This window comes from Engraulis encrasicolus, chromosome 4, assembly GCF_034702125.1.
Source record: "Engraulis encrasicolus isolate BLACKSEA-1 chromosome 4, IST_EnEncr_1.0, whole genome shotgun sequence".
In the NCBI taxonomy this organism is placed as follows: domain Eukaryota; kingdom Metazoa; phylum Chordata; class Actinopteri; order Clupeiformes; family Engraulidae; genus Engraulis; species Engraulis encrasicolus.
In genome coordinates this window covers 41,812,508-41,822,507 of record NC_085860.1, presented here as the reverse complement: position 1 = coordinate 41,822,507, position 10,000 = coordinate 41,812,508, and the positions used below count along the sequence as shown (strand labels likewise).

Genomic DNA, 10,000 nt, shown 5'->3' with positions numbered 1-10,000 from the left:
TGAATGGCTTTCCAAATGAAGAGCGATCCGCATTCTGCTGTGCTGCGCTGGTGATTATCGGAGCGATAAACCCCCTCGACATTAATCTCCAGCAATGGGAAATCAAAAGCCTCTCTGCGCTCTCTTGCACACCGAAGACGTAATTTATTTTGCCATGTAATGCAATCTCAATCAATCAGCCACTGGTAAATAAAAATGTCCCTGCAAGGCATCCTTATCCTTACCTGTACTGTACGGCATGCATGGCACCGCACACAGGGCCGGTTCTAGCCAACTTGGTGCCCTGGGCAGACACCCCCTTTCCTTTTTGTACATTTATGAATTAACATCTGTAGCGTTGGATATCTGATCGAGCACAGCTGATTAAGTACCTACATACAGCATATACTGAATGCCCATAATCAGTGTGCATTGTAAAGTGTAATGCATTATATCCCTTGACATTCTAACTCTCTAGGATTGTTGGGCGTTACTATGGCTACCCCAAGACATTTGGGGCCCTAGGCGGAACGCCTTGTCTGCCTATGCCTATCGCTGGCCCCAACTGCACGGCGCTGTAGAGAGAGCGAGTAAGGAGTTGTGCTGTTGTATTGTGTTGTGTTGTGTTGGGAAGATAAAGTGTTAGAGTGCTAAAGCACTGCTGTAGAAAGCACTGCTGTAGAAAGCACAGGGATACAGGCAGTAAACATGACGAGCGGTCCTGTCATGGCCTGAAATACAGCAGAAAGTTTGTTCGGAGCGGCTGAAAGTTTAAGAGAGTCTGGGCCGGGATCTGCTTTGTGAAGCACTGTAGGCTGTAGAGATGCAGCTAGCCAGCCAGCTACTGCCGCTGCCCTGAGCGTAAAGTGATAAGATTTTATCTGATCATTATTGGCATACAGACCTGCAGACATTAATGTGACACGAAACGTATCGACAAAGACTTGGTGTTGAGGGCTTCATCTGGACTCACAGTATTTCCAAAGCAAAAGTCAATGTGATCTGTGGTCGCTAAAGCACCCCCTGCCATCCTGGAACAGATAAAGGTATGATGTTGACGACTTCATTCATCTGAACATTTCCAGAGTCATAAAAAGCCATTGTGGGTTTTGGTTGCCAAGGTCCCTCTGTATTCTACCACACTCTGCTATTCTAGCCTTTCTAGTTATGCAACTACTGCGAGGCAGGGCTGGACTGGTCATCTGGCATACAGGGCATTTTCCAGGTGGGCTGACAGTCCTCAGGGGTCGATGTTGTTGATTTTTTGCTGCTGTTGTTTTTGTTGTTGTTGTTGTTGTTGTGTGTTTATTGTTCCTCCTTACAAGCCGGCCCTTCAAAGGGCCCTTCAAAATCTCCTTGATTCATCCTTACAGACAATACAGACAATGGACTGAGCCAATCATATTGTTATAGAAATACAGGGGCTGTGACAAGCTGGTCTATGGCAAAATGCCCGGGCCCTTCTCTTCCCAGTGCGCAAGGGATGATGCAAAGCAGGACACACACTTTGGCATAAAAATTATCATTTGGCCAAGCAGTGCCACTGCATGATTCTGACTGAATTTGAATTGCACCAATAGTCTGTTTTATAATCAGAGGAGATTGTGTGTGTCTGTGTGCGTGCGTGTGTGCGTGCGTGCGTGCGTGCGTGCGTGCGTGCGTGCGTGCGTGCGTGCGTGCGTGCGTGCGTGCGTGCGTGTGTGCGTGTGCGTGCGTGCGTGCGTGCGTGCGTGCGTGCGTGCGTGCATGCGTGCGTGCGTGCATGCGTGTGCGCGCACGCGCGCGTGTGTGTGTGCTCATAGAAATTCACACAGTTCTTGTGACAGATACAGGGCAGCGATTCCCTTTGAAGTTTTGCAGTGTTTGCTATAGTGCAATGTGGAGTCTTCCTTTCACCCACTTTCTCTCTCTCTCTCTCTCTCTCTCTCTCTCTCTCTCTCTCTCTCTCTCTCTCTCTCTCTCTCTCTCTGGCTTACTTATACTCAATATATCTCATTCCCCCCTCCATGCCTTTTGTATCATCTATCCCTTTGAAAAAAGTCTTTTTGCAGAATGAAACACACATTTAAATTCAGGCGGCCATAGCTCTGTTCCTTTGCTGATTGTCAGTCATTTGATGGAGCGCAGTCTGGATAGGACCTGACAATTTGACATGAGATACTGCCTACACCTTAGTTACCTTGGCTACCATCTTGGTAGCCTAAGACTGATCTGAACTCTAGTTCACTCACCACTCACCTTAGCGCGGCCTGTCAGATGAATCAAAAACTGGGATAACTCATGCCCTCAATATGCAGTACATCCAAAGTAATGAGAAACCCATTCTGGGAACCCCTTCTCCCTGGGCCCGGGACAACGGACCCCTTTGGCCCCGCATGTTGGCCTTCCTGCTCATACATCTCCATACTATAGCATGCCAGTGGAAACATGTACTTGGCACTAATGCATAGCCAGCTGTAGTGTAGAAGGTGGAACATGGCATTGTCTACAGGAGGAGACTACTGTAGACTAGGCAGAGCATCCCTGCAGAAATGATGGTAACACTTTACTTAAAGCCCATAATAGTGCATTATGAGCATATTTATAATGGCTTATAACGTGCATCATAATTAGTCACAATGCATTATGGCTACACTCATAATGCTTCATGATGTACAGTATTATATCAACAGTTATAACTATGCATCTAGCTTATTATGCGTTATAAATACAAGGGAGTTATTTATTTATTTATTTATTTATATTCATCATGAGGCATTATTAGCTATTCTAAGACATCATGAAGCATTATGAGAGTAGCCATAATGCATTTTAACTAAAAGTTGTTATAAATGTGCTTATAATGCGCTATAGATATGGGCTTCATAGAAAGTGTTACCGAAATTATTATTACACATGCAGTGTCCTCATGCTGCAGAACAGTCTGACATCACCATTCAGAAAAAATTAGCTGTTTTGGTCCATTTGTCCCCCATTCCCCACCACCCCCACCCCACCCGCCATCCTCAACATTTTCTGGCCGATTTGCAACCTAATGAATCGGAGATGTCGCAGCGAGCGGGGAAAAAGAAAAAAAACCTCCGATGACATTCCAGGCAAAACAGCCTTGCGTTTACTAAAACACGGCCATATTGATGTCCCCCTGCATCCAAACTGACCCGCGTGTGCAGCCTCCTCCATCAGGCCGGCTGGCTGTGGCTCTCTCTGCTATCGCTGGGTTCAATAATCCAATACTGCAGCACAAACAAAACATAACATGGTACACACTGCTTTACTAGTGCTGTGTGTGTGTGTGTGTGTGTGTGTGTGTGTGTGTGTGTGTGTGTGTGTGTGTGTGTGTGTGTGTGTGTGTGTGTGTGTGTGTGTGTGTGTGTGTGTGTGTGTGTGTGTGTGTGTGTGTGTGTGTGTGTGTGTGTGTGTGTGTGTGTGAGTGTGTGTGTGTGTGTGTGTGTGTGTGTGTGTGTGTACTGTAACACAAGAATGGGTACACAGTGTATGGTACATAGCGCAGTGTGATTGCCACTGCTGATTATCAGGGGACAGTTGCTGTAGCGGTCCCCAGACAGAGATAAACATGGTGGCCAGTAGTGTGCGTGTGTGCGCGTGTGTTCTGCGTGCGTGTGTGTGTCTGTGTGTGTGTGTCCGTGTGTGTGTGTCCGTGTGCATGTGCGTGTGCGTGTGTGTGTGCATGCATGTGTGCATCTGTCTATGTCTGTGTGTGTGTGTGGGTGTGTGTGTGTGTGTGTGGGTGTGCGTGTGTTCATGTGTGAGTGCGTGTGTGTGTGTGTGGGTGGGTGTGGGTGTGTTCATGTGTGAGTGCGTGTGTGTGCAGTATGTGCAGTATGTGTGTGTGGCCTGTCATCATTTATGGGCTTTAGGAAGGCGAGTATTGATCATCTCTCTGAGCTGTCACTCTCTTCCTTTCATTTTAACTTTCACTCTTCTATCTCTCTCATTCGCTCTCTCCCTCACTCCCTTTTCTATCTGTCTGTCTCTCTCTTTCTTCCCCTCCCCCCTCTCTCTCTCCACCTCTCTCTCTCTCTCTCCTGCTCTCCTACGCTATACTCCTATGCTATGCTTTCTTTCTTTCTTTCTTTCTTTCTTTCTTTCTTTCTTTCTTTCTTTCTTTCTTTCTTTCTTTCTTTCTTTCTTTCTTTCTTTCTTTCTTTCTTTCTTTCCTTCTCTCTTGTCTCACTCTCTCCCTGTGTTCTCTGTAGCTGCCATAGTTCTGTCTTCTCTCTTGTAAAGTTTCGTGTCCTCCAGCGATGATATCATTTATTTCTTTCCTCCTGTGTTCTCGTTCGTCAACCTGACAGGCAGCTCTGCTATATTTAAACTCTCTCTGTACCTCTCTTTCTCTATATCTCTCTGTACCTCTCTGTCTGTATATCTCTCCGTACCCCTATCTCTCTTGCGTTCTCTCTCTCTCTCTCTCTCTCTCTCTCTCTCTCTCTCTCTCTCTCTCTCTCTCTCTCTCTCTCTCTCTCTCTCTCTCTCTCTGCACTCCCCTCTGTCTCTGTCTCTCTCTTCTGTTCTATTCTTTATTGTATTGTGCAGCATGCATGAAGTCGTACAGCACAGTCCCTGCTGTGGTGTGCGTGCATTTCACTATCAAAGCATGCTGGTTCGTTTGAGAGAGAGAGAGAGAGAGAGAGAGAGAGAGAGAGAGAGAGAGAGAGAGAGAGAGAGAGAGAGAGAGAGAGAGAGAGAAACGGACAGAGACAGAGACAGAGAGAGAGAGAGAGAGAGAGAGAGAGAGAGAGAGAGAGAGAGAAACGGACAGAGACAGAGACAGAGAGAGAGAGAGACATTTGGCAGAAATTGGGGAAATAAGAACTAAACATTAATTTGATAGAGTAGGAACTTCAGCATTCTAAACCACATTCTAAACCTCAGCATTGTAAACCTGTGCATTCTAAACCTCAGCATTGTAAACCTGTGCATTCTAAACCTCAGCATTCTAAACAGCATTCTAAACCCCAGCATTCTAAACCTGTGCATTGTGCAATGGTGGAGGGCTGACAGAGGGCTGTTACGTCGCCTGTTTTTTCCCTGTGATGTGTTTCACTATCAAAGTGTAGAAGAGAGAGCAGACGCACACCTAGATATGCCTGTTAGTGAGGCTCACACCCTAGACAAACACAGATATGTGTTAGCAGAGTTTTTGTTCTCTGGGTGGTGTTCCCTCTCACAGAATCAAAAGAAGGGAGAGAGGAGACCGAAAGCAGAGATTCTCTGTGTTGTCCTGTCTCTCTGCCGAAAGCATTCTAATCTGAAGGCATGCAGTTCCGCACTGCACTGGCTCTCACTGTCAGACACACAGCTTCAGTAGACAGACGTGTAGACGTGACTGTTCTCTGGGTGGTGCTCCTCTCACCGTCGTAGCTCTCTGTGAAGCCGAGTCGTTTCTGGAGGCATGCAGTGCAGCAGTACACTAATGGGAGGTGGAGGAGAAGAAAGGGTTGCCTCGGTAGAGGGGAGGGCGAGTGTAGGTTAGGTGGTGCTCCACACTCTCTATGTCAAAGGGGAGAAGGGAAAAGACACGTGCCAAGATATGGCTGTTAGGAATTTGATGGCTGGGGTACTGTTTCATACTCGCAGTGTCAAATGGAAGAAGAGATGAGAGGCAAGAGTAGAAGAGCAGCAGAGCTGTGTGTGTGTGTGTGTGTGTGTGTGTGTGTGTGTGTGTGTGTGTGTGTGTGTGTGTGTGTGTGTGTGTGTGTGTGTGTGTGTGTGTGTGTGTGTGTGTGTGGGTGTGTGTGTGTGTGTGTGTGTGTGTGTGCGCATGTGCGCGTGCAGGTGTGTGCGCGTAGGTGTGTGCGTGTGTGTGCGCGCAGGTGTGTGCGTGTGTGTGTGCACAGGAGTGTGCGTGTGTGTGTGCACAGGTGTGTGTGTGTGCGTGTGCTGTAGTACAGATAGGCCGTCAGGTGTTAGGCGTCCGATGTGGAGGAGGATGATCGTGCCTGTGCATCTATTACCCTGAGCTTCAATTGTGTGTGTGCGTGCCTACTAGTGTGTGTGTGTGCCTGTCTGTAGCTGTTTGTCTGTGTGTGTGTCTGTTGCTGTGTGTGTGTGTGTGTGTGTGTGTGTGTGTGTGTGTGTGTGTGTGTGTGTGTGTGTGCGCACGTGTGTGTACACGTGTGCGCATGTGTGTGTGTGCGTGTGCGTGTGCGTGTGCATGTGTGTGTGTCCTTTACAGTAGTGCGTATGCATGCAGTGTCTTGGAACCATTTTGCAAAGTGACATTTTGCAGAGCATGGCTTCACATGGGTCTAATGAGGTGTGTGTGTGTGTGTGTGTGTGTGTGTGTGTGTGTGTGTGTGTGTGTGTGTGTGTGTGTGTGTGTGTGTGTGTGTGTGTGTGTGTGTGTGTGTGTGTGTGTGTGTGTGTGTGTGTGTGTGTGTGTGTGTGTGCGCGCCAAGCGTGTGTGTGTGTGTGTGGACCTCGTTTAGTGCTGCCACTGCTCCCTGCTCATAAGGATCGCTATGGTTACGACTGATGTGTTCCAGCACTCTTTTCTGTCACCCACCTACACACACACACACACACTCACAGACACACACACACTCACAGACACTGATGTACACTATCACACACACACACACACACACACACACACACACACACACACACACACACACACACACACACACACACACACACACACACACACACACACACACACACACACACACACACACACAGTTTCTCTCTCTCTCTCATTCTCTCACTCACACACACACACACACACACACACACACACACACACACACACACACACACACACACACACACACACACACACACACACACACACACACACACACACACACACACACACACACACACAGTTACTCTCTCTCTCTCACTCTCTCACTCACACACACACACACACAAACACACACACACACACACACACACACACACACACACACACACACAATCGCTCTCACTTTCACTCTCACTCTCTCACTCACACACACACACACACACACACACACACACACACACACACACACACACACACACACACACACACACACACACACACACACACACACACACAGTTTCTCTCTCTCTCTCTCACACACACACACACACACACACACACACACACACACACACACACACACACACACACACACACACACACACACACACACACACACACACACACTCCTCTCCCTGTATCTGGTGGCTGGCTCATCAGCTGTTAAGAAGTGTCGCCGTTTAATTGGCTCAACATCTCAAGTGGGACAATCAGAAAGACAGAAAGACCCCCCCCCCCCCCCCCCCCATAACTCCTACACACACACACACACACACACACACACACACACACACACACACACACACACACACACACACACACACACACACACACACACACACACACACACACACACACACACATACGTTTTGTTCATTAATTGGAGGTGTCGTGAGCCTGCTGGAGCAAAGAGGAGCAGGAACAGAGGGATGGGGGGGGGGTTGAAAAGGAGATGAGGAGAGAAGAGGAGTGGAGTGGCTGGTGTGTGTGTGTATGTTATCTCTTTGTTCCATTTGTGTGAGTGTTAGAAAGGGACAGTGGAGGAGAGACGTGCAGTGTGTGTAATCCTCTTGTTTTTGTGGCATATCTGACAATTTGTTAGTGAACTGTCTCACTTTTGTCAACTGGGCAGAGAAGAGGAGAGGAGAGGAGAGGAGAGGAGAGGAGAGAAGAGGAGAGGAGAGGAAGAGGACAGGAGAGGAGAGGACAGGAGAGGACAGGAGAGGAGAGGAGAGGACAGGAGAGGACAGGAGAGGAGAGGAGAGGAGAGGAGAGGAGAGGACAGGAGAGGAAGAGGACAGGAGAGGAGAGGAGAGGAGAGGAAGAAGACAGGAGAGGAAAGGAGTGGAAAGGAGAGGAGAGGAGAGGAAAAGGAATGAGAGGAGAGGAGAGGAGAGGAGAGGATTAGAGGTATAAGAAGGGATGAGAGAACAATGAGGAGAGAGGAGAGAAGACGAGGGGAGTGAGAAAAGAGGAGAGAAAGGGGGTGAGAGGAAAGAAGAGGGAGATGAGAGGTGAGATATGTAAGGAGAGGAGGAGAGAGGGGATGAGACTGAGAGGAGTGATGTGAGGAGAGGAGAGGAGAGGAGAGGAGAAGCGAGGAGATGATTCGAGGTGTAAGGGCAGAGGATAGAGGAGAGGAGTGAGGAAAGAAGAGCGAAAAGAGGTGAGAGGAAAGACGAGTGAGATGAGAGGTGAGAGATGTCAGGAGAGGAGGAGAGGAGAGTGAGAGGAATGAGGTGTAAGGAGAGGAGAGACAAGGTGAAAGGAGGCGAGAGGATGTGAGGAGTAAGGTGTGAGGCTAGCAGCAAACAGCTGACTGGCTAGCTGGCCTTTCAAGACATCGATTAGCCAACACATTAAGACCCTGATGGAGACACCTGTTCACACTGAGCAGCCAGTTCATATGCACATACACACCGCCACAACATTGTACAACATGCACACACACACACACCACCACAACATTGTACAACATGCACACACACACCACCACAACATTGTACAACATGCACACACACACCACCACAACATTGTACAACATGCACACACACACACCACCACAACATTGTACAACATGCACACACACACACCACCACAACATTGTACAACATGCACACACACACCACCACAACATTGTACAACATGCACACACACACACCACCACAACATTGTACAACATGCACACACACCACCACCACAATACTGTACACATACACAACTCTACAATATTGTACACATACACAACTCTACAATATTGTACGCCCTCTGAGCCAGTAGTTCACATGGACATACTGCACACACATGGCATTGGCCACCACAACACTGTACATGTACTGTATTCACTGGGCAGAGTCACACCAGAGAGAGTAGAGAGAGAGAGGTTCCATTGGCCCATTGTTTCCGGGTTCTATTATTGCAAGGGGGGGGGTCCCCCTTCAGGCAGACCTAGACAGACCTAAGGACCGTTCTATTCAATGCTAGGAGTATTATGACACGCCCCTTTAGGCAGGCCGGAACCTGGTCATGTTAGGTGCCCATAGCAACCTATTACATTGGCATATCTCTATACTTAAAGAATCTCTGTGCACACTGGGCAGTGGGAGGAGTGAGAAGTGAGCGTGAGCCTCTTTGCGCAGATGATTCACCCGTTGCTGAAAAGACTCAACGACATTATAACAACATTGCTATGACATTATATATTACCGAGAGCCTTAAGTAGCCTCTTACTGCAGCAGGGGTCGCCGGCGACCCTATTCACTTGCTCAAAATGCTTAACTACATCATGACAACATTGCTATGACATTACTGAGAGCCATAGTGCTGCGCTAAGGGGTTAACAGATTAAGATTGGGACATTACAATTTTGGTGACAATTGGGTCATAACAGAGGCTCTGCACAAAGGGGTTAAGCTGTCTATCTAGCCCTTAAGTATATCCACAGGTGAATGTCAGTAAGCGGTTTGGGCATCAGACTTGTAGCCCAAAAATGTACGGTTCAATTCCCCACCCGCCGGGTTGGTGGGGGGACTACTTAACCAGCACTCTTCCACATGATCGCGGTACCTTGAGTTTGGTACCGTCTCGCCGAACTGCTCCCTTGGTGCATCATATGGCGCTGCCTGGGTGAGGCATAAATTCAGTTTCATTGTGTGCAGTGGTGTGAATGTGTGCTGTGTCCCAGGTGGGATTACACTTCACTTCACTTTCATTAGCCGAAGAAATTAACGTCATAGTGAAGACACCTGTTCCCACTGAGCAGAGAGTTATCATGCATGCACACCACAGACACACACACACACACACACACACACACAGACACGTGTATGCATGCACACGCACGCAACACACATGCATACACGCACGCGCACACACACACACACACACACACACTTGACTGAGAAATTAAGGTTCTAGGAAGGACCTCTTCTAACCCTGTGTCTGTGCTTCTCTGTGTGTGTGTGTGTGTGT

General features: G+C 48.1%; 1 protein-coding gene across 1 annotated transcript in view; it reads left to right on the top strand.

The window, feature by feature from the left end:
- The window catches only part of necab2 (N-terminal EF-hand calcium binding protein 2), a 179,739-nt gene that overhangs the window by 125,007 nt on the left and 44,732 nt on the right, over window positions 1–10,000 (top strand). The window lies entirely within an intron of this gene.